Source organism: Dipodomys spectabilis, unplaced genomic scaffold (assembly GCF_019054845.1).
Source record: "Dipodomys spectabilis isolate Male_0828 unplaced genomic scaffold, ASM1905484v1 ptg000301l, whole genome shotgun sequence".
Lineage (NCBI taxonomy): Eukaryota > Metazoa > Chordata > Mammalia > Rodentia > Heteromyidae > Dipodomys > Dipodomys spectabilis.
In genome coordinates this window covers 14,542,089-14,567,199 of record NW_024870978.1, presented here as the reverse complement: position 1 = coordinate 14,567,199, position 25,111 = coordinate 14,542,089, and positions in this window count along the sequence as shown.

Genomic DNA, 25,111 nt, shown 5'->3' with positions numbered 1-25,111 from the left:
TAACCTGAGCTGTATGGTGACCTCAGAAAATCTGGAGAGAGACACCTTCACAGAGAACCTGTGCATTGAGAGTTCCTCATGGAAGGAGGAGGCTCAGTGGCTGACTGACCAGGTGAACCAACTGACAGAGGAGAAGGAGAGAAGGGAGAGGCAGGTGCTGGACCTAGAGAATGAGCTGGGGGAACTGAGAAGGAAGCTGATAGAGCCATCTCAGGCTGAGCAACAGTTGCAGGCCCAGGCCTACCACACGCAGATGGAGTTGAAAAACCTGGAGGAGCTAGGTCATATCCAGGTCAAGGAAAACCAGAAGCTCTGTCTCTAGAATGCGGAGCATTGGAACAACTATGGAGACTGGAGGATAAGGCCCACAGTCGACAGGAGATCCCTGAGACCCCCATGATGCGCATGTGTGTGTGACCCATAGCCAGAGGAATAGCTGGCCCTGCTGTGGGATGCTCTCCACAGGGTGATCGGAGAGATGGAGGAGCTCACCAGAATCCTGAACTCAGAGCATCAGGTGAAGAAACATCTGTGGGAACAGCTAGATCACTTAGAGGAGAAGATAGAGGAATGGAAAGAGGTGTCCAAGAGAGAGAGCCATGTGGCTTGGGAGCTGCAGGAGCAGCAGGAGCAATCCCTGGCCCAGCTGCAGGAGCTCAGAGCCACCTGTCAGCAGCACATTGCCTCCAATAAGCGGCTGAACTCTGAGAAGGAGGCCCTGTAGCAGCACCTGCAGAAGCAGACCAAGCTGATGGATCAGCTGAAGCAAGTGCAAGGCCAAACCAACTAGGGGGGCCAGGTGGTGCGCCCAAAGTGGCAGGACATGCTCAAGTGCTGGGAAGCACCCAGAGCACAGGAGGAGTGCCTGCAGGCCCAGCTGGGCTTCCTGGCTTTCCCTAGGGAAGGGAAAGCCATGAGCCCTGGAGAAGCAAAAGGTGAGGAGGTAACTCCCCCAGACGTGACCAAGCAGAGGCTGGAGACATCCCCCAGACGGAGAGGGATTTGGCTCTGCAAGCGCTCTCGGAGGCTGAGATCCACAGGGGGAAACTCCTGCTACACGAGCGGTGGCCCTGCTGCAGGTGACCAGCCCACCCAGCAGCACAGTGCCAGACAGAGCTGGAGCCACAGGACCCCCGCTCCATGAGCTGCCACCACAGCAGGCGTAGGGATAGGAAGTGGGACACGTGGGCATCCAAGAAGAAAATCTGCTATGTCCATGACCTGCATGATGAGGTGGACTTCCATAGTCCAGCAGATAAGCTCCACCATCGATGCAGTGAGCTGTTGGCACACAACCGCACTGTGGAGGAGTCCCTCATGGGGTGTAAAGAGCAGACATTCGTCCGGGATGAGCTGTGTTGGGAGAAAGCTGAGCACATGTGCTGGCTCTCCCAGGAGAAGATGGAGAACAGAGAGCTGCAGAAGCTGCTGTCGCTCCTTGCAGGGGAAAGCACGGACAGCAGGCTCCAGCCCCCTGCCATCACCACTGCTTCAAATACCTCAGGCTCTGTGGTGAGCGAAAGAAGGGAGGAGCAGAAAGGTTTTGAAGATTTGCAACTTCAAGACACCTTGGAAACTGCCAGAGAAGAGGTCGGAGTTCCCGACCTCGTAGATAACTCCCCCATGGAGCACGTCCTGCAGCAGATGCCCCACATCAAGAGTGGCCTGCAACTCGTGGGCTCGGGCAAGGAGTGCTCTCTCCCTTTCTTCTGTAGACTGATCTGGATGATGACTCTCTATATGACATACTGACTTTCAAAAGCCTAGGCAGCCACCAGAAGTAGATGGCCAGATGGCCTTCTCTCAGGCCTTCATCTGCCACGAGATGGGATGGATAAACTGTGGGTAAGGTAGGGCAAAGGCTGCTGGGTTGCAACCCAAATTCAAGGGACATCTAATGTCACATTGGTGGCCAGGGAAGAGACCCATGTTATGCTTATCACAAACAATAAATTGTTTTCAAAGGGAAGAAAAGCCTCCAACAAAGATTCGTTCTTCCAGTCCTGGGTGTTGAACTCAGGGCCTGGCCACTGTCCTTGAGCTCTTATGGTCAAGGCTGGCACTCTACCAGTTGAGCCCCACCTCCCCTTCAAGCTTTTTCTGTATGGAATTGAACCCAGGGTATCAGTCATTCTAGGCAACCATCTACCACTGAGCCACATTCACAGCTAGGATGATTCCTCCCCCCCCCCCAAACCCATATGGCCATTCCTCAGATAAATAGGAAGTAGGGGCTAGGACGAATATGAAGCACAAGTATTGTTCACACAGAAATACTCCTCTGCCCCCTCTTTGATCCACTTAGTTGAACTTTCTATTCTAACATTTAGGGATGAGAGAGGGAGAAGTGAGTCCCGAGAGAGGAGTACCATGAGCAGTGGCCCTGTGAGCCCCACAGCCTACCTCACACAAGTGGTCCTCTAGATTCTGATCTTACCTGATTCAATTTGGAGTCTACACTATCTCTCCACCACTTCAAGGCTCAGGATGAAATAAAGGCCAGCCCTGACTTCAGCCCACACACAGGGTAGAAGCTCCTAATCCCAGACTGACTTCCGAGTTAGGCTGGACCCACCGCTCATCACAATGTTGGAAGTGATGACCTCATGGATGGATTCCAGGAAGAAGGTCTATAGCAAAGAGCAGAAGCAGCAGGGTGAGAAGGGTGGAAGGAGGCAGGGTGATTGCTCTGGGATCTTCCTCCTTGGAGCCCTCCCATCAAGCCAGAGCCATGCTGACCCAAAGCATGGCCAAGGCCAGGGTGTGAGATCAAACAGGATTCATTTCAGGGACGCAAAGCTGGTTCAATATACGCAAATCAATTAATATTATTCATCACATCAACAGGAGCAAGAATAAGAACCACATGGTTATCTCAATAGATCCAGAAAAAGCATTCGACAAGATCCAACACCCCTTTATGATGAAGGTTTTGGAAAAATTAGGAATCCATGGAACATTCCTCAATACAATAAAGGCTGTATATAACAAACCTACAGCCAGCATTATACTTAAATGTAAAAAACTAAAGCCATTTCCTCTTAGCACAGGAACAAGACAAGGATATCCACTCTCTCCACTTCTCTTCAATCTAGTATTAGAATGCCTAGCTACAGCAATAAGACAAGATGCAAAAATAAAGGGGATCCAAATAGGGAAAGAAGAAATAAAACTCTCCCTTTGCAGATGACATGATCTTGTATTTAAAGAATCACATAGACTCCACTCCCAAATTACTCAAGCTGATTCAAAACTTTGACAACGTATCAGGGTATAAAATTAACCCCCCAAAATCAATGGCTTTTCTGTATGCCAACAATGAGAAAAGTGTGGCTGAAATTAGGAAAGCAACTCCATTTGTAATAGCCCCCCAAAAAAATAAAATACCTAGGAATTAACTTAACTAAAGAAGTGAAGGACCTCTATGATGAAAACTTTAAAATATTGAAAAATGAAATCAAAACAGAACTTAAAAAATGGGAAAACCTCCCATGCTCCTGGATTGGAAAGATTAACATCGTGAAAATGGCAATACTTCCCAAGGCTATCTACAAATTCAACGCGATACCTAGGCTCTATCCCTGAGTTTTCTATTTTTTTTCAATGTATGTCATTTTACTTTTATTTATTTTTTTTTATTGTAAAGATGCTATACAGAGGGTTACAGTTACACGAGTGAGGTAATGAGTACATTTCCTCTTGAACATTGTTACCCCCTCCATTGTTTTCCCCCTACCATCCCTTCTCTCCCTACCTTCCCCGAGGTTCTTTTTTCTAGGTCTTTTGTTGTTCCATATGAATTTTTGGACTGTTTTCTGTATTTCCGTGATGTACGTCATTGGTATTTTAATAAGAATTGCATTGAATTTGTATATTAGTTTTGGAAGTATTACCATCTTTACTATATTAAGTCGGCCTATCCAAGAGCATGGGAGGCCTTTCCATTTCCTAGTGTCTTCTGCAATTTCTTTCTTTAACTTTTTATAGTTTTCATTAAATAGTTCTTTTACATCTTTGATTAGGTTAATTCCTAAATATTTTATTTTTGGGGAAGTTATTGTGTCCCTGAGTTTTCTTGCTCAAGGCTAATGTTCTGCGACCTGAGCCACAGCCCCACTTGCCTTTTGATGGTTAATTGTAAGTAAGAGTCTCAGGGACTTTGGTGGGGGACCCAGGGAAGGAAGAGAAAACACAACTCTGGTGGGCAACCCCTGCCCCCTGGTGGCCAGATGCAGGATATGCATCCACATGCCATTGTTCTCTAGACTTCAATTTTGGGAAGAGACCAGGGCCAACCTGAATTTAATTCACTCTGAGTGCTGATGCCAGAGCAGGTCTGTTCCCCCTAGGCCATGAGAGCTCCAGGAGGCCCAGCACCCAGGGGTACAAGGAAAGGAGAGGTCAGTTCCAGGCCGAGCTAAGAGCCTTTGCCCACAGACACCCCAACTTGGCCTTCCCTTCCTGATCACCATAAGACCTGTCAAAGAACAACCCAAAAAAACAAAATTGAAGCTATGGCTCCAAGTGGTAGAGCTCTAGCATTGAACCAAAAAGCTCAGGGAAAGGGACCCCAAGCTTTGCATTCAAGACCCCCAGTTGACTCTCCCCCATAAAACACAGGTTGGCTAACGTAATCTAGTAGGATTTTTGAAGTGTTTCTGAAGAATGGTGATGCTGAAGAAAGCACCCTAATTCTAATGACAGCTGAACTTGTGACATACAGCTATGTGCTGAGTCGTTCACAGGGTGCTGTTTGCTGGGGCTTTTCCACATTGGGGTTTTGTGCTGAGTCCTCAAAAAGGTTCTGCTTGCTGAGTCAGCCCAAAGGGTGCTATGTGCTGAGTCCATTACATAACGTACTATATGCTGAGTCCTTCAAAAGGTGTGGTGTGCTAATTCATCCCAAAGGCTGTTGCTATGTGCTGTGCCCTTGAGAAGAGAGGGATGAGGTGAAATTTTCAAGTACTGTGTGCCAAGTCCTTTACACAGGGTGCTCTGTACTGTCCTTCAAATGGTGCTGTGTGGTGAATCCTTTGTCAGTGTGGTATGTGCCGAGTCCTTCCACAGGGTGGTATGTGCTGAGTACTTCAAAATTGTGGTATGTGCTGACTCTTTTGAAGGGTGCTGTGAACTGTTTTACACAGGGTGCTACATACTCAGCCCTTCAAAGGGGGCTGTGGGTGCTCTTAACATAGGTTGCTATGTACTGAGTGCCTGGGAAAGAGTGCTACACGCTGAGTTTTTCAAAGCATGCCATGTGCTGAGTCCTTTACACAGCGGGCTATGGACTCTCTCCTTCAAAGTGTGCTGTGCTGTGTGCTGAGTACTCTACACAAGATACTATATGCTGAGTCCTTCAAAGGGAGCTGTATGCTGAATCCTTTTTTTAAAATTTTATTTTATTTTATTTGTGAACATACTGTACAGAGGGGTTACAATTACATGGGCAGGATAATGCATACATTTCTTGCCAAGCATTGCAGCCTCCTCCTTTGTTTACCTTTCACATCCCTTCCCAGCCTCCTCCCTCCCGCCCCAATCCCTATACTTCCCCTCCCCCGCCCCCAACCCCTCCCCCCCCCCCCCCCCGCGCACCGACGTTGTAAAGCTCGTTTTGGACGTGACAACTTGTACATCTCATTGTTGCAACAGGTCCACCTGTATGTGCTGAATCCTTTACACAGGGTGCTTTATGCTGTTTTTTGAAGTGTGCTGTGTGCTGAGTCATCTCAAAGGGTGCTATGTTCTGAGTCCTTGAGAGGTTGTTATCCCCAACAGTCTCACACACACACACACACACACACACAATCACACACACATACACGAGGGTCAATGTGTACCTGGTTGCTGTGTGGAGTGGAGGGAGATGGAGGAGAGTCTCCTCCACCAGTGGGGCTAGGGGAGAATCAATTCCCTGGGAAGGGACTGGGGTTGGGGGGGAGTGCTGAGCTGTGGTGAGGCTGCAATTGCCATAGCCTGGAAGCCTTAGGGCCCAATCAGGGCTGGGCTTGTAGCCAAGGGTGGGGGGGAGGGTCCTAGCAGAAGAGTGGACATGGCCAAGGGAAGGAGGGGGCAGGGGCCAGGGCTCACTGAGATGGCAGCAGTGCACAGGGGCATGGGGGAAAGCACTGGGGGAGGGGGCAGGCACAAGGTGGCCCAGGAGAGGAGTGGGGGCAGAGAGAGAGTGGAGAGAAAGAGCAAGCACATGCATAAGGGCAAGCAGTTTCATCATCTGGCGGCCTCCCCAAACATTGCACAGGTCCTGCTGGGGAGCACAGAGCATATGGAGCTGGCACAGCAGGCACACTGCCACGGGCAGCCACGAGGAGGCGCGGTGGCCATGGCAGCCCTGAGACTGAGGTCCCGGTGTACTGAGCACGGAGGTGATGGTGGCAGGGTCGGCCTTGGAAGAGGAGGACGAGCAGAGGCCTTGTGCAGCCCCTCTATGTTTCCACAGATACACCTGCCTCCTCCCAGCAGCATGGCGTGTCAAACATAGCACTTTCATCTTGGACCCGCATTGTCTCTCACAGTCGCCCAACAGACATGGCACACCCCTGGCCGGTTTTCAGCCCCAACCCGGTCCCAGCCCTCAGTCCTTGGACTCCAGGCCCACATGCACACAAAGCCACTGCCTACAGCTTCTCCCAGCAGCAAAGGTGAGTGGCTGCCAAGGGCCCACAACCTGTGAACCCTCCAGCCCCACTTCTTCCCCCGCTGACATGGACCCATGCCTCTTGCCTCCCTTCTCCCATCCTTCTCTCACCTGCGACGCACACCACAGTCCGCCATGGCCCTGCCACATATGTGCCCAAGGGGTGGAGGGTGGGGGCGGGTGTCGACCCAGGGATCCCACCCCCATCCCTAGTGGCCAGTGTCCCAGGAAATGGGAAGATGCAGGAAAGAGTGAGAAGGGGGCGCCACAGAGCCCCTGGCCTGGAGCAGTGGGAGAAACACAGCTGTGCATCTGCACCCTTCTTCTCCCTTGTGGGAACCTGGTGGCTTTAGTCAGAGGTGGGGAGCAGCACCTCACCTGCCTTCCTGGTTCTTTTCCTTTTTGCTGAGGGTGGTGGGTGTTGGATGGAGAATATAGGCCCTCCTTGCTGTGTGAGCCCTTGTCTTTTGTGCTCGGTCACCCTTTCACTTGAGGAGGGTCCCAGAAGAGCCCACTAGGGAGGTGAGGGCATTGGGGGTCAGATAGAAGGTGAATATCTGGGAGGAACACACCCCTTCTTACACACATACACTCGGCCTGTTCCCCCCATCCCAGCTGTCAACAGTCCTCAAAGGGTGATCACATTCCCTAGCTCTGCCAGAATCTGCTGGTTCTCCAGGTCCATCTGGTCTCCGAGTCCTCCCCAAGAATCCACCAAGTCACCCAGACTCATCTAGGCTGGAAATAGGGAGTCCATCCATGTATGTAGCCTTTAGGATCCCATCCATTTCCCCAACACTGCCCCCCCAGGTCAGACACACCTCTGGGGCACTATGACCCCCTGCTTGTTTTCAGTCCTGGCTCTGAGGAGCCACCAATCTCAGGACAACACCCAGCATCCTGACCTAAGGTTTTGGTGAATGGGGAGTCAAAGCTGGTTGTTCCCAAGGGAAAGGGTCTGGCCCTGGAGAAAGGGAGAGGCAGGGTGGTTCAACATCATTAGAGCGGTGCTTCCTTGGGTCAAGCCCCTGGTTCTGACAATGGAACCCCCGTGCTCCAGCTTGCACCTTGTCCCAGAGGAGGAACAAGCAATCTCAGGAGAGGCACTGCTCTGAGTCTGTTTGTGTGTGTGTTTGTGTGTGTGAGTGTGCAAGAGAGAGAGAGAGAGGAGAGAGAGAGAGAGATCATCTTTCCCTTATACAAGTAGACTGTGCTCAGGTGAGTGATCCGTTGGCAAATTGCAGGTACTGCATGGATTAGTCTTCTGTCACAGTCTGTATGTGTGTGTGTTGGGAGAGCAGGGAGATGAGAAAAAATGAAAATATATTTAAGTCATCATGTCTAAAAAGAGCAAAAGCCTTTTATTTGTGTGTGTGTGTTTGTTGTTCTTTTGTCATCAATGCCAAGTATGAGTCTGGCCATAATTTTTTTTCTCCTTCAACGTTTCATGGCTCCTTTGGGGGAAGATTTCAGTAGATGTTCCTTTCCACCTATCTCTTCCCTCTGTCCTGTATCCCACAGTAGCTGCTGGGTCTCCCCTAAGAGGCCTATGTGAACCTCAGACCAGAGTGGACACCTGTGCTTCTGTCTTCAGCCTGAATGCTTGTGAGACCAGTGTGACCACAGCTGCACTCTTCCAGCCAGACCGTTTGCTCTCGTGTGTATAGTTGGAGCTAATTCAAGGATTGAGAATGTGTCTACAAAACATAATTAGGGACTGAGATGTGGGGGAGTAGGGCAGGGGCTGTGAAGCTAGGAGGGACTGGGGAGTGGTGAACGTTGTTACATATTAGACGGTTCACCATGACCGAGGATGAGGGGGCAACCTTACCCAGGGCATTGACGGTGTTCATGGGCATCTGGGCAGGGTGCTTCAGGCCCCCAGTGGTGGCATGTTCCCTCCTGGGGAGGTGCACCGGTGGGCAGTCCTCCCTGGAGTCCTTCACACTCCAATCTGCATCCCTTTAAGGCCGTTTCCAGCTGGGCAGTGGTAGGCAAGTGTGTTTCCCCTCCTGGAGCTTGCTCGGTATCAGGCCGTGGCAGTTAGCTAAGGCTCTCTGAGTGCCAGTTTCTATAACTTGCTGTAGGCTGTCTGGAAGGAAAAGGGGACCACTGACTTTGGAACTCTTTATGTTTGATTGGGACAACTGAAATGCCACCTTTTCCAGGGTTTTTTTCTTGAAGCTGGCAATTTCCACTAACACCTGGGATTATGGGTGAAATTAGATAGACCACTTCAGCCACCAAACAAGGATGTTCAAAGCAGCACAGGCAGAGTTCCCCAGCCAGATGGTCACCTGCTATGAATTTCGTGCTTTGACGGCCTTTATGCAGCAGCTGTTGATTCTCCTCTGGCTCTCTCTAGGGTGACCACCACAGTCGAGGATGCCGTGGGGAGCAGAGATTGTGACCTCGCCATCCCTAGCCTGCTAGTTGTGAACAGAGATGATTCCCAGCATCTGCACTGGACTCTGGGAAATTCAGAAACCCGGGGCACCTCGAGGATCCTTTCTCTTCAACATGAAACTTGTGGGCTGGATGTGGTAGAACATCCTGGCTGGCCCCGGGGGGAGAAGAGGAGGCCCCTTGAGCCAGGCCTTCACCTCACGGCAACCTTGTTCACACTTGAGTAGGGAATTGAGTGCCACAGAGCTCGTCAGCCATTGGCCAGAGATCTTTGAGAAGATAGGCATCCCAGAGGCCCCAGAATCCAGCGAGTACATCGTGGCTCACATCCTTGGAGCCAAAACAGTTAAGTGCGGTGGCACCAGGAGGGTGGAAAGAGGGAAGAAGGAGAACTGGGAAAGGTACATCAGGTTCCCCCCCACCCAGGATGCTTACCTGTATGGGATGGGACATTTCTGTAGTATTGTCATAGGCAGATGCTCATTTATTTATCCAACCACGAGTTACAGTGTGCCAAGTTCCAGTGTGTGGGGAGGTTATAGACGATGAAAGGTTCCAGTGCTGGTTCCACAGCACATGAAGAAACCTTGGCTTGAGCTGGATGCTGGAGCATCACTCTTGTCATCCTAGCTATTAAGGAGGCTGAGTTAAAAAGATAGAGGCTTAAGGCCAAGGCAGGAAAGACTTTAAGGCTCATATCTCCAACTAAATAACAAAAAGAAAAAGCCAAATAGTCTGGTTCAGTAGTGGGGCTACTGTGTGGTCCAAGGACCAGCTTTGAGTCACTGAGCAGGATTCACTCCCTTTTCTACCAGGTGAAACACACCTGTAAAATTTGGAGGCACTCATCCCAGATGTGCTTGTGTGTGAAAATTGCTGTCTCTAATGAGGTAATGAGCCCCTGGTTTTATTTTTTCTGAAAAGGATGGGTTTTGATGTTTCCAGTTATACAGGTTACTAGTTGTAAAGGGAAAATATATTAGAAAGGCGGCCTGCCCACCATCTCCTCCATGTTCCTGTCTCAAAGGTAATAAGGGTAACATACCACATTGTACCACCTCAGGCTGGTACAAGTAACCACTTTTGGTATGGGAGGACTTTAGATTAGAGGTACTGATGGCAAAGAATAGGAGAGAGTACATCAGTGCATCTTCCTCTGAAAGGATTCTGTAACCCTGGGGGAGAATAGTGTTTGGATATGACAACTTTAGGCTTGTTCTGCCATCCTGAGAAAAGGAGTAAACAGAGGTACATACAGGACACAGATGGAACTATCAGCATACACACACAGACCAAGAACCACAGACACTTAACACACATGTCCCACACCACTCAATTTTGACCTCTACAGAGATCCCAGTTGACAGAGAGAACATCCCAGATTGCCTCTTGAGGATGCTGCAGATGACCTCTGGAGGATGTCTCATATATCCTCTCTAGAAGGCCCTAGATGACCTCTTATGGAGGTTCCAAATGGCTTCCCAAGGAAGTGTCAGTTGACCTCCAAAGGAGTTTCCAGATGTCTTTTCAATGAGGATGAGATTACCTCTTGAGTAGCTCCCAGATGGCCACTCAAGGAGGCAACATATGGACTCCAGAGGAGGTACCAGATAACCCTCTTGAGAGGGCGACAGATGACCTCCAGAGAAGGTCCCATATAGCTTCTCTGGGAAGTCCCAGATGACATCCGAAGACAGTCATATTTTTCATCAAGGTAACCCGAGATGACCTCCCACAGAAGCTCCACATGACCTCAGGAGGTCGTCCTAAATTGCCGCTTAAGGAATCCCCAATGAATACTTTTGAATAGGTCTCAGGTGGCCTCCTGAGGAAGCCCCAGATGACCTCTAAAGAAAGTCCAAGATGGCCACTGGAGAAGGCCCAAGATGACCTCCAGGATAGGTCTCAGATAGCTTCTCAAGGAAGTTGCAGATGCACTCTTGATGAAGTTCCAGATGGCTTCCCAAGGAAGCTCTACATAACCTCTCAAGGAGGTTCCAGATGGCTTCCCAAGGAAGCCCCATATGACCTCTCAAGGAGTTCCCAAATGGCTTTCCAAGAAAGCCACAAATGACCTCTAGAGGGGGTCCCAAAAACAGGCTGGCAAGCTTGCCCAGACGCACCCCTAGAGGTACCTATATGACTTTTGTCCATGTTGGTCCTCTGGAGACAATCACTTAAGGCCCTGAAAGCTGACACTCTCAACTATGGGAATTTTCCCCTGGGGCCAAGGCCTGATGCCACCCAAACGGATTAATCTCCATGGGGTCTCCAAAAATTCGGACCTCTATTGTTCAAGAGAATCCATCGGGATACATTTAATATAATAAATGTTCTCCAAACCACCAACCCCCAAAATTATGATATCCAAAGCTCCAAACATCAAAGGGCAAGCCTTTTTTCCCTTTGCCTTTGTCTCTTCTTCGCTACAGACCTATACTTCCTTTGAAGTCTTTCCCATTTTCTCTTCTACCAATTCCTTCTTCTGTTCAGGCCTCTCTACTCTCCACAGGCTTGAACTGCTTTGCCTGGGTAATCAGTTGCCATCCTTCACCTCCTGCTCTCCCTCAACTTCCTCTCCTCCCAGGTCTTCCCCTTCTGCTATCACACCACTTCCTTCCTTCCAGGACTTTTCAATTTTTATCTCCCCTTCCATTGCTCTGAACAAGCAGCATATATAAAGTCTGTACCCTTTCTCCACTCCAACTGCTAACAGTTTTCAACTGTCACATCCCAAACTCCCCACAGCCCAATCACTTCTTAACTGCTCAACACTTGGTGATTAATGTATCAGCCCTTCCCACAGAATACCCTGTCTTTTCAAGCTGGCCAGGAGGTGAGACCACGCTGATTATCAGACCCTATAGATTACTGGGGCCCTGCTGATTATTACAGTATCCTTCTTGTGAACTAGTAGCAATTGAAATTGGAAATTTGATTGTGATATTACAAACTCATTGTGACATCACAAACCCATTTTGACATCATCATTAGCATGACATCAAAAACCCATTGTGACAATATTGTCATTGTGACATCATGATTTCATTGTGATATCTCAAATCGATTATGACCTCTTAGATCCTTTGAAAACTCACATGGCCTTTTCAACATTACAGTCCCTTTGTGTCCCCATATCCTTGTTGTTAAGTAATGACAATTGAGATCAGACATGCCATTATAACATCAAAAATTGTTTGTGACATCCTCAACAGTATGACATCACATTTTCATTATGAGAGCATCAGCTCATTGTGACATCACCAAACTCAATGACATAATCGCATTATAACAACAATTGTCATTGTGACCTCATAAACACATTGTGAATGCCTATTCTGTGATTTCATTGTATTTCAAATGTGGCATGAGAGTTGATATCAGAAACACATTTTTGTGCCTACATAACCATTTTCACATCATAATCACGTTGTGACATCACAGTGCCATTGTGATATAAATAATACCATGTAACATCACAAACCTCTCCTATCCTCATAACTTCTGTGAAATGCTGACATTGTGATACCTTAGAACTTTTTGCCCTCATAATTTGTTTCCACCCTCATATTTCATGTGTGACATGAGATACCAGAAATCCACTGTGACATCATCACCATTGTGACATCAAACTGACAGATGTCATGAACATCGTGTCACATTGTGACTTCACAAAAAGTTTTAATGTTACAATTAGTTGGTGATGCCATACAGGTAAGGGGTCACAGTAGGTCTATGATGTCACAATTGGTTGGTGATATCCAAATGGCATAAAGTTTCTCAGTTGTCATGAAATCACAGAGAGTATGAGTTCACAAATGGACTGTGGTATCTCCAAAGGCATGGTTGTCACAAATGTGATGAAGTCCTAGGAGGATTGTGATGTCATAGTGTGACACAATGGTCATGATATCTGTCATTATGATGTCACAATGGTCATGATGTCACAGTGGATTTCTGATATTACATATCATAACTGAAATATTATGTTTGAAAACAGATTACGAGCTCATAAAGAGCCTAAGACATCACAGTTGTAGCACGTCACAAGACTAATGAGGACAGGGCATGTTTATGATGTCACAGTGTGTTAGTGATATCACCATGGCACTGTGATGTCACAAAGTGATTGTGATGCCATATATCTATGAGATCACAATGATTTTCTGATATCAACCCACATGCCACATTTAAAATAGAATGAAATAAGAGAATAGGCATTTACAATGTGTCTATAACATCACAATGACAGTATAATGTCATAATGCTATGAGGTCATTGTAAATGGGTGATGTTGCAAGGAGGTGTGTTGTCATAATGAATATGTGTTGTTACACTGCTGATGGGGTCACAGTTACAGTGGAATATATGAATTCAATTGTCATGAAATTGAGGATATGGGTACACAAAGGGACTGTGATGTCACAAATGCCTTATGTGTTTTCAAATGTACTTAGGGGTCATGATAGCTTTATGATTCACAGTTGTGATGAGGTCACAATGGGTTTTTGATGCTATAATGATTTTGTAATATCTCAAACACATGTCCAATTTGAATTGCTACTATTTCACAATGTGCATACAAGTTCACAGAAGGAGCGTGAAGTCCTAAGTGACATGAATCTTTTTAAATGTTGTGAGGTCATATTAGGTTTTTGAAAACACAGTGGGACAGTGATATCACCATGGCAATGTCAACTCATACATCATGTCAGAATATTGTTTTGGTGTCACAAATAGTTGATGATGCCACATGGGTGATGAAGTCACAAAAGATTGGTGATGTCACAATGTGCTGGCCATGTCACAATGACATGATGGTTCTCAATTGTCTTTAACTTACAATGAGTATATGAGTTCACAAAAGGACTGTGGTTTCTCCAAAAGTTTGTGTTGTCACATATTGAAATCCTAAATGGTTTGTGATGTCAGAATTTGATACAATGGTTATGACATCTGGCAGTGTGGTGTCACCATGATCATAATGTCACTGGGAATTTGTGATATCAAATGTCATATGTGAAATCTAATGAGGTCACCAACAGATTATGAGGGAAAAAAAGGCACGTCACAAAAGTTATGATGACAGGATAGGTTTGTGATGTCACGGTCTGTTTGTGATATCACAATGGCAATGTGATGTGCAAAGGTGTTTTGATGTCATAATGATTATGAGTTCATGATTTGTTTATGATATCCACCTATATGCCACATTTGAAGTCGAATGAAATCACAGAAAATGCATTCATAATGTGTCGATGATATCACAATGACAATGTGAAATTATAATTTTATCATATTTTAGTTTTGTGATTTCACAATGAGCAGATGGTATCACAACGACAATGTGATGTCACAGTTGTGATGACCTCACAAACTTTTTGATGTTAAAATGTCATGTCTGATTCTCAATTATCAATATTTCACAGTGGGGTTTGGGTACACAAAGGCACTGTTATGTCACAAAAATATGTATTTTTTCAAAGGTTATAAGAGGTCATAAGAGATTTGAGATGTCACAATGTGATCCTGGTGTCTAAACAGCAATGTGATGTCACAATGGGTTCATGATGTCACAGTGGTTTTGAGGTCACAATGGGTTAGGTAGGTCATGTGTTTGTAATATCACAATTATTTGTCCAATTTTAGTCGCTATTAGTTCCCCATGAGGACACTGTAATAACCAGCAGTACCCCTATAATCCACGTGAACAGATAATCATTAACTCCTGGTCTGGACCACCAGAGAGGGGAGTGCATGCTGATGGAGTGGGCAGGACATGCTGCTGAAGAGATAGGATGTTAAGCCCCACATGGTTAGCTGCCAAGAAGTTATTGGGCATGGACATTTGGGAAGTGATGATTGAAAACTGTAATGCAGGAAACATATTTTAGTGGGGGCAGGGTACAGCCTATATGTAGGTTGCATGTTCAGAGCAGCAGAAGGGGGAAGAAAAAGGGGAAAGGCCTGGAAGGAAAGAAGTGATGAGACTGCAGGAGGATAAAGACCTGGGAGGAGAGGAAATTGAGGAAGAGCAGGAGGTGAAGGATGGCAACTGGCCACATGGACAGGGCAGGGAAGGCCTGTCAAGAGTACAGCAACCTGAAGAGAAGAAGGGAATGGTGGAAGGAAAAAATGAAAAAACCTGAAAGGTAGCACAGGTCTGTAGAGAAGGAGGATGAAAAGAAAGGAAAAAGCCTTGTCCTTTGAAGTGTGGAGCTTTGGAGATTATTATTTTGGGGGTTGGTTGTTTGAAGACCAGTTAACAAATGGCTGGGCTGCTCTTTGGAGGTATGAGGGTTCATAGTTGAGGCTGCAATTAGCTCTGGGGCTCCAGCCCATGTCAAGGTAGTCGCTTGTTGCGAAATTTATGAAGACAAGACAGGTTTGTGATGTTACATTGCATTAATGATATCACAATATCAATATGAGGTCACAAAGGGATTGCAATGTCGCAATGGTGATGTCATCACAATGGGTTTCTGAAATCAACCTATATGCCACATTTGAGATAGAATGAAATCACAGAATAGGCAATCACATTGTCTCTATGACCTCACAATGTAAATGTGATGTCATAATGCTATGATGTCATTGTCATTTTGGGATGTCACAATGGGCTGATGGTATCCTAACAACAATGTGATCTCACTCTGTAGATGATGTCACAAAGCGTTTGTAATGGTACAATTGCATGTCTGATGTCAGTTGTCTTTTGTTCACAATGAGAATATGGTTACCCAAAGGGACTGTGGTGTTACAAACACCATGTGCTTTTTCAAAGGTGCTAAGAGATCACAACAGGTTTGGGATATCACAAGGTGATCGTGATATCAGTGTGGCAATATGATGTCACAATGGGTTTGTGATGTCACAGTGGTGATAAGGTCACACTTGGATAGTGATGTCACAATGAAATTGTAATATCACCACTATAAGTCCAATTTTATTCTACTAGATCACAATGAAGATACAAATTAACATAAGGAGCTAGAAGTCAGAAAGGCCATAAATTTTGAAAAATATTATGAGGACATAATAGGTTGGTGAAAATGCAATGGGACAGAGATATCCCATTGCCAATGTGATGTTACCATTAAATGAGATAGTATTGTTTTGAAGTCAGAAATGGTGATCCATACAGGTGATGCGGTCACATAGGTTTGTGATTTCACAATGGGATGGTGATCTCACAATCTCATGCCAGATCTCTAATTGACAATGAATATGTAAGTTCATAAGGGATAATGATGTATCCGAAGGCATATGTTGGCACAAGTGTAATGGGTCTTAACAGGTTTGTGATTCACAATGTGACTCAGTGGTAATGACATCTGGCAGTGTGATGTCACAGTGGATTTCTAATATCACATGTCGTACCTGAAGTATGAGTTAAACAATTTATGAACTCAGTGATGCCAAAGAGATCACACTGGCAGCATGTCAAAAAATTTATGAGAATAGGACAGTTTTGTGATGTAACAGTGGGTTAGTGATATCATAATGGCAATGTGGTGTCATCAAGGTATTGTGATGTCATAATAATTATGTGGTCACAATATATTTCTGATATCAACCTACCTGCCACATTTGAAATAGAATGGAATCACAGAATAGGCATTCCAATGTGTCTGTAACATCACAATGACCATGTGATGTCATAATGCTATGATGTCATTGTTTTATGATGTCACAATTGGCTGATGTTGTCATAATGACAATGTGATGTTACACTAGTAATGATGTCACAAAGTTTTTGCGTTGTTAAAATGTCATGTATGACCTCAATTGTCATTAGCTCAAAATGAGGGTATGGGTACACAAATGGCCTGTGATGTCACAAAGGCCATGCTTTCTATCAAAGCTTCTGAGGTTATAATAGGTTTGGGTTGTCACAATGTGATCATATTGGCACAATGGCAATGTGATATCACAATGAGTTTGTGATGTCACCGCACTGATGAGGTCACAATGGGTTAGTGATGTCTCATCAAGTTTGTAATATAACAACGACATATACAATTTCAATTTCTTCTAATTCACTATGAGGATACTGTAATAACCAGTGGAGCCAGAATTATCTGTGGGAGCCATTAATCTTTGTAAATTCTTGGCCTGGCCCACCAGAGAGTGTGGGGAAATCCACCAAAGGTGGAGATGTCAAGCCTCACATGGTGAGCTGTCAAGAAGTGATTGAAGGGCTGGGAAGGTGGCTCAGTGGTAGAGTGCTTGCCTTGCAAGCCAGAGGCCCTGGGTTCGATACCTCAGCACCACATAAGCAAAAAGCAAAAAGCCGAAAGTGGCTCTGTGGCTCAAGTGGTAGAGCGCTAGCCTTGAGCTGAAGAGCTGAGGGACAGCGCCCAGGCCCAGAGTTCAGGCCTCATGACCGGATCCAAAAAAAAAAAGAAGTGATTGAACATTGGGCAGTTTGGAAAGTGACGGTTGAAAACTGTTAGGCAGAAGACCTGTTGGAGTGAGGAGGGGTACAACCTATATATAAGTTGCATTTTCAGAGCACTGGAAGAGGAGATAAAAATGAGAGCTAACCGGATGGAAGAAAGTGGTAATACAGCACGAAGGGAAAAACCTGAGAAGAGAGGAAGCAGAAAATTGGTCATTAGGGCAGAGTAGTGCAGGCCTATGGAGACTGGAGAGGCCTGAAGAGAAGAAGAAAGTGGTGGAAGGGAAAAAGAGAAAGACCAGAAAGGAATGACAGGTCTGTAGTGAAGGAAGGAGTAATGGAAAAGTTAAAAGCCTTGCCCATTGAGGTTTGGAGCTTTGAAGATCATAAATTTTTGGCTGGTGGTTTGCAGACCAATTAAGATAGGGCGGGGCTGCCCATTGGAGGTCTGAGGTTTGATGGTCAAGGCTGCTCTTGGACCTAGTTATCCAGTCCAGGATAAGGAAATCACAGTCTCCTTTCTAGTGTAAATTGGTTTATTACATTAAATGTGACTCAATGGTTTGTCTCCTTGCCTTAGAGGTAATAAGTACATGAGTTCACAGAAAGAGCTTGAAGTCTCAAAGGCCGTGAATCTTTTAAGATATGATGAGGCCATAATATGTTTGTAAAAACACAATGGGACAGTGAAATAACAATGCCCATACCACAATATCATGTCAAAATAATGCTTTGATACCACAATTAGTTGTTAATACCATTCTCGTGATGAGGTCACAATAAGTTTGTGATGTCACAATAGGTTCATGATGTCAGAGTGGCATGGGATATCTCAATTGTATTAATTGACAATGAATATATGAGTTCAAAAAGGGACTGTAATGTCTCCAAAGGCATGTGTTGTCACAAATGTGATGCCGTTCTAACAGCTTTGTGATGTCACAATATGAAACAATGGTCATGACATCTGGCAGTATGATGTCATAAAGGATTTCTGATATCACATGTCATACCAGAAATATGAAAACAGATTATGAGCTCACAAAGCCCTACGTTATGATGATGGCAGCATGTCACAAAACTTACAAGGACAGGACTGGTTGTGACGGCACAGCAGGTTAATGATATCACAATGGCAATGTGATGTCACAAAGGATTGTGATATCACAATGGTCATATGGTCAAAAGGGGTTTCTGAAACAGAGTGAATTCACAGAATAGGCCTTCACACTGTTAAGTCATAACAATGTCACTGTGATTTATAATTCTATGATGCCATTGTTGTTTGATGATGTCACAATGACCTGATGGTGTCATAATGACAATTTGATGTCACTTTTGATTTATGATGTTACAATGGTTATGAGGTCACATTATTTTTCTGATATCAACACACATGTCAAATTTGAAATAGAATGAAAAAGCCAGGTGCCGGTGGCTCATGCCTGTAAACCTAGCTACTCAGGAGTCTAAGATCTGAGGATCGCAGTTCAAAGCCAGCTCAGGCAGGAAAGTCTATGAGACTCTTATCTCCAATGAAAACCAGTAGAAAACCAGAAGTGGCTCTGTGGCTCAAGTTATAGAGTGCTTGCCTTGAGCTGAAGAACAGGGACAGCACCCAAGCCCAGAGTTCAAGCCCCACGACCGAAAAAATAAAAGATTAAAAACAGGCATTCATAATATTTTTATAACATCACAATGGCAATGTGATCTCATAATGCTATTTTGTTATTGTAGATTTGTGATGTCAAAAGTAGTTGATGCTGCCATAATGACAATACTATGTCACACTGATGATGTCACAAAGGGTTCGTGATGTTACAATGGCATGTTTGATATCAATTGTCAGTTCATAAAGAGGGGATAGTTACACAAAGGGACTGTGATGTCACAAAGGCCATGTGTTTCTTCAAAGGTGCTAAGAGGTCCTAATAGGTTTGGGATGTCACAATGTTATAGTAATGTCAAATGGCAATGAAAGCTCACAATGGGTTTGTGATGTCACATTGGTGATGAAGTTAAATAATTTTGTGAAGTCACATCTCATAATCACATGTCCAATTTCAGTTGCTACTATTTCACAATGAGGATATGAGTTCACAGAAGAAGACTGAAGTATAAAAGGCCATGAATTTTCTAAAAAGCTATGAAGACACAGTAGGTTTTTGAAAACACAGTGGAACAGTGACATCACAATGGCAATATGATGTTGCAATATGATGACTTAATAATGTCTTGATATCACAATTGGTGATGCCACACGTGATGAGTTTACGTGATGAGTTTACAATATGTGTGTGATGACACCATGGGTTGGTGATATCAAAATGACACATGTGATTTCAATTGTCATTAACCACAATAAGTATATAAGCTCACAAAGGGACTCTGATGTCTCCAAAGGCATGCATTGTCACAAAAGTGATGAAGTCCTAACAGGTGTGTGTTGTCAGAATGTGACCAAATGCTAATAACACCTATCAGTGTGATGTCACCATGATCAAGATGTCACACTGGATTCGGTTATCACATTTCATACCTGGATTGGGTATGAGAGGATTGCAATTTCACATTGGGTTAGTGATATCACTATGGAAATGTGCGGTCATGAAGGGATTGTGCTACCACAATGGCTATGATATCACAATGTGTTTCTACTATAATAGGTTTGTGCTGTCACAATTGGTTGGAAATGTCACAGTGCCATGCAGGATCTCAAATGTCATTAATTCGCAATGAAGATATGAGTTCACAAAGGGACTGTGTTGTCTCCAAAGTCATGTGTTGGCACAAATGTGATGAAGCCCTAACAAATTTGTGAGTTCACAATGTAACACCACGGTCTTGATGTCTATCAATGTGACGTCACAATGTTCATGTCAGAGTTAATTTCTGATATCATATTTCATGCCTGGATTATTATGAGTTTGAAAACAGATTATAAGCTTACTAAAGACCTAAAATATCCTAATGGCAGCATATCGCACAAGTTATGACTAAAAACTCATGGTCTTTGGAGCTTAAGATTCTTTCTTTGAAATTGTATCCTCAATGTGAACTAGTAGAAATTCAAATTGGACATGTCATTGTGGTATTACAAAGTCATAGTGACATCACAAACTCATTGTGACCTTATCACCACTGTGACATCACAAAACCATTGTGATATCACATTGCTGTTGTGCCTTCACAATCACATTGTAATATCACAAAGCTATTGTGAACTCTTGAGATGTACAAGTCATTATGTCGAAAACGAACTTTTCAACTTTCGTGTGAGGGGGGAGGGGGGAGGGGGAAGGATTGGGTGGGGGGGCAGGGGGAGGATGGGAAAGTGAAACAAAGGAGGAAGCTACAATGCTTGATAAGAAATGTATTCATTATCTTGCCCATGTAATTTTAACCCCTCTGTACAGTATTTTTCACAATAAAAAAAAAACATGAAAAAAAGAAATCATGACCTCTGTGGCATCATAGACCCTTTGTGTACTCATATCTTCATAGTGAAGTAATGAAAATTCTTATCACTCGTAGCATTGTATCATCACAAATACTTTGTGCAATAATTATCACTGTGAAATCACATTGTCATCATGACACCACCATTCATTGTGACATCACCAAACCCCAATGACACATACCATATTTTTATTTTTTTCTTCTGTGAGTTTTTTTTATTGTAAATACAGTGTACAGAAGGATTACAGTTACATGAGCAAGGTAATGAGTACATATACTGTCAAACATTGCTTCCTTGACATCACATTGTCATTTTCATGTCATAGACCCATTTTGAATGCCTATTCTTTGATTTCATTCTATCTCAAATGTGCCATCTGCGTTATCAGGAAACCATTGTGAACTCATAACCTTTGTGACATCTAAATCTCTTTGTCACAGCACATTGCCTTTGTTATATCACTAACCCACTGTGACATCAAAGACCTCTCCTGTTCTCATAATTTTGTGACATGCCATTGTGATATATTAGTGAGTTCGACCTCGTATTTCAGATATGACATGAGATATCTAAAATCCAGTGTAACATCATGATATCACACCGCTGGACATCATAACCATTGTGTCACTTTGTGACATCTCAGACCTGTTAGTTCTTCACCTTTTTGACTACATATGCTTTGCTGACATCATAATCCTTTCCCAAACTCATATACTCATGGTGTGTTAAGGACAATTGAGATCCCACATGCCATTGTGCCATCACCAACCCCTTGGGACATCTCAAATCTATTGCGATCTCCTCATCAATATTGCGTCACCAATTGTGACATCAAAACATTCTTATAACATGATGGTGAGATATCACATTGTCATTGTGAAATCACTGTCCCATTGGGTTTTCACATAGTATGACCTCATACTATGGAGCTTCTTCTATCACCTGGTATCCTCATATTGAATTATGTCATTGAAATTTGATATATCATTCTGATATTACAAACAAACTGTGACATCGCAAAACCATTGTGACCTCATCACCACTGTGACATCAAAAACCCAATGGCATATCTCATTTCCATTGTGACATTATGGATCACATTGTGCCATCCCAAACCTATTATGATCTCTTACCACCTTTGAAAACACACATGGCCTCTGAGACATCACAGAACCTTTTTGTATCCATATCCTCATGGGGAACTAATGAAAATTGACATCAGATATACCATTGAAACATAACAAATCCTTTCTGACATAATCATAATTGTGGCATCATGTTGCCATTATGACACCATCAGCTCATTTTGGCATGTAAAACTACAATGACATCATAGCATTGTAACATCACATCGTCATTCTGATGTCATAGACACGTTGTGTTTGCCTATTATGTTATTTGATTTTATTTCTAATGTGGCATGTCAGTTGATACCAGAAATGCATTGTGAGTTCATGACCATTGTGATATCACGATGCCTTACTAGCATCACATTGCCAGTGTGATGTCACATTGCCAAATTTATGTCAAAAAGGGATTTTGATGTGACAATGGTTATGACATCACCATGAGTTTCTCATATCAACCCACATACCACATTTCAAATACAATGAAATCACAGATTTGCCATTCATAATCTGACAATGATTTCACAATGACAATGCCAAATGCTATACTGTCATTATTTTGTGATGCCACCATAAGCTAAAAGTGTCATAACAACAATATAATGTCAAACTGGTTATTATGTCACACAGGGTTTATTATCTTACAATGGTTATGAGGTCACAATGTGTTTCTGATATCAACTGATATGCCACATTTGAAATAGAATGAAATCACCAGATATACGTTCACAATGTGTCTATGTAAGCAAAATGGCATGTCAAAATGCTATGATGTCACTATAGCTTGGTGATGTCACAATGAGCTGTTGGTGTCACAATGACAGTCTGATGTCACACTGGTTATGATGTCACAATGTCACAATGGCATGTCAGATCTTAATTGCCATTAGTTTATAGTGAGGATATGAGGATGAAGTCACCATGATATAAACAAATGAACTGTGATGAAACAAAGGTCATGTTTTTTTGTCAAAAGTGCTAAGTTTCCTAACAGGTACTGGTTGTCAAAGTGTTCATGATATAAAAATGGGTTAGTGATGTCAAAACTAGTTTGCAATATCACATCTTATTTCAATTTTCAATTGCTACATGTTCACGATGATACAAGTTCACGGAAGGAGCTTGATGTCTCAAAGGCCATAATTTTCTAAGATGTGATGAGATCATAATAGGTTCGTGAAAGCATGAGGGTTGGGCTGGGAAGGTGGCTCAGTGGTAGAGTGCTTGCCTTGCACGCTCAAGGCCCTGGGTTCGATTCCTCAGCACCACATAAGCAAAAAGAAAGAAACCGGAAGTGGCACTGTAGCTCAAGTGGTAGAGTGTTAGCTAGCCTTGAACTGAAGAGCTGAGGGACAGCGCCCAGGCCCAGAGTTCAGGCCCCACGACCGGACCCCAAAAAAAAAAAAGAAAAAAAAAGAAAGCATGAGGGTTCAGTAATATCACAATTGCAATATGTGTCAAATTATAATGTCATAAGAGTGTTTTTATATCACAATTAGTTGGTGATGTCATAATAGTGATGAGTTCAAAATAGTTTTGTGATGTCGCAGTAGTTTGGTGATGTGAAAATGGCATTCCAGGCCTCAATTGTCATTAACTCATAATGAGTACATGAGTTTAGAATGGGATTTTGAGGATTCCAAAGTCATTTGTTGGCACAAATGTGATGAAGTCAGAACAGATTAGTGATGTGACAATGTGACACAATGGTCATTACATCTAGCAGTTTGATGTCACAATATTCATAATTTCACAGTATATAATATTTAATGTCATACCTGAAATAATATGAGGTCGAAAATAGATTGAGCTCTCAATGGGTCTAACACAGTGGCAACATGTCACAAAACTTAGTATAGGACATGTTTGAGTTGTCACAGTTGTTTAGAGATATCACAATGGCAATATTATATCACAAAAGAATTGTCAAGTCACAAAGGTTATGAAGTCAAAATGTGTTTTTGATATGAACCCACATTTGAAATACATCGAAATCACATAATAGGCCTTCATAATGTATAAATGTTGTCACAATGACAATGTGGTGTCATCGTGGTATGATGTCATTACAGATTTTTGATGTCACAATGACCTGATGTCATAATGACAATGTGATATCACATCAATGATTATATTGTAAATGCTTTGTGATGTCACAATGGCTTATCTGATCTCAATTGATATTTCACAATGAGGATATGGATACACAAAGGGACTGTGATGTCACAAAGGCCATGTGTTTTTCCAAAGGTGCTAAAGATGTCATAATGGGTTTGGGAGGCAATAAGGTGATTGTAATGTCACAATAGCAATGTGATATCACAATGGCTTTGTGATGGCACATTGGTGATGAGGTCACAATGGACAGGTCAGATTTGTGATATCAGAACAGGTTAATGATATCACAATGGCACTGTGATGTCACAAAGGGATTTTCATGTCACAATGACTTTGAGGTCACAATGGATTTCTGATATCCACCAATATTGCTAGCTTGTAATAGAATGAAATCACAGAATAGGAATTCGCAATATGTCTATAATGTCACTATGACATATGTCATAATATTATGATATTTAAGTTTAGTGATGTCAAAATGGCCTGTCATCTTATTGGTAATTAAATTACCATGAGGATACCAAAAGTTGCTATGTGCTGACTCCTTCAAAAGGCACATTGTGCTGAATCCATTACACAGGGTCCCTTGTGCATTTTTAAAAAGTGTGCTGTGTGCTGTCATCCCAAAAGATTAAATGCTCTGAGTCCTTGAGAGGACAATCACACACACACACACACACACACACACACACACACGCACACACACACACACACACACACAAAAGGAACGTTACCTTGCACCTGCTTGGTGTGTGGGGTGGATGGAGAAGAGTCTCCCCCAGTGGTTTGGCTGAGGGGAATCTTCAGTTCCCCCAGGCAGCTGCTGGGGGTGGGGGGAAACCCTGAGCTGAGGTGAGGCTGCTTCTGCCATAGCCTGGTAGCCTTAGGGCAGAGTCAGAGCAGCACAAAGCCAGGGCGGGGGCATGGTGGAGGTGGGGAGGGGT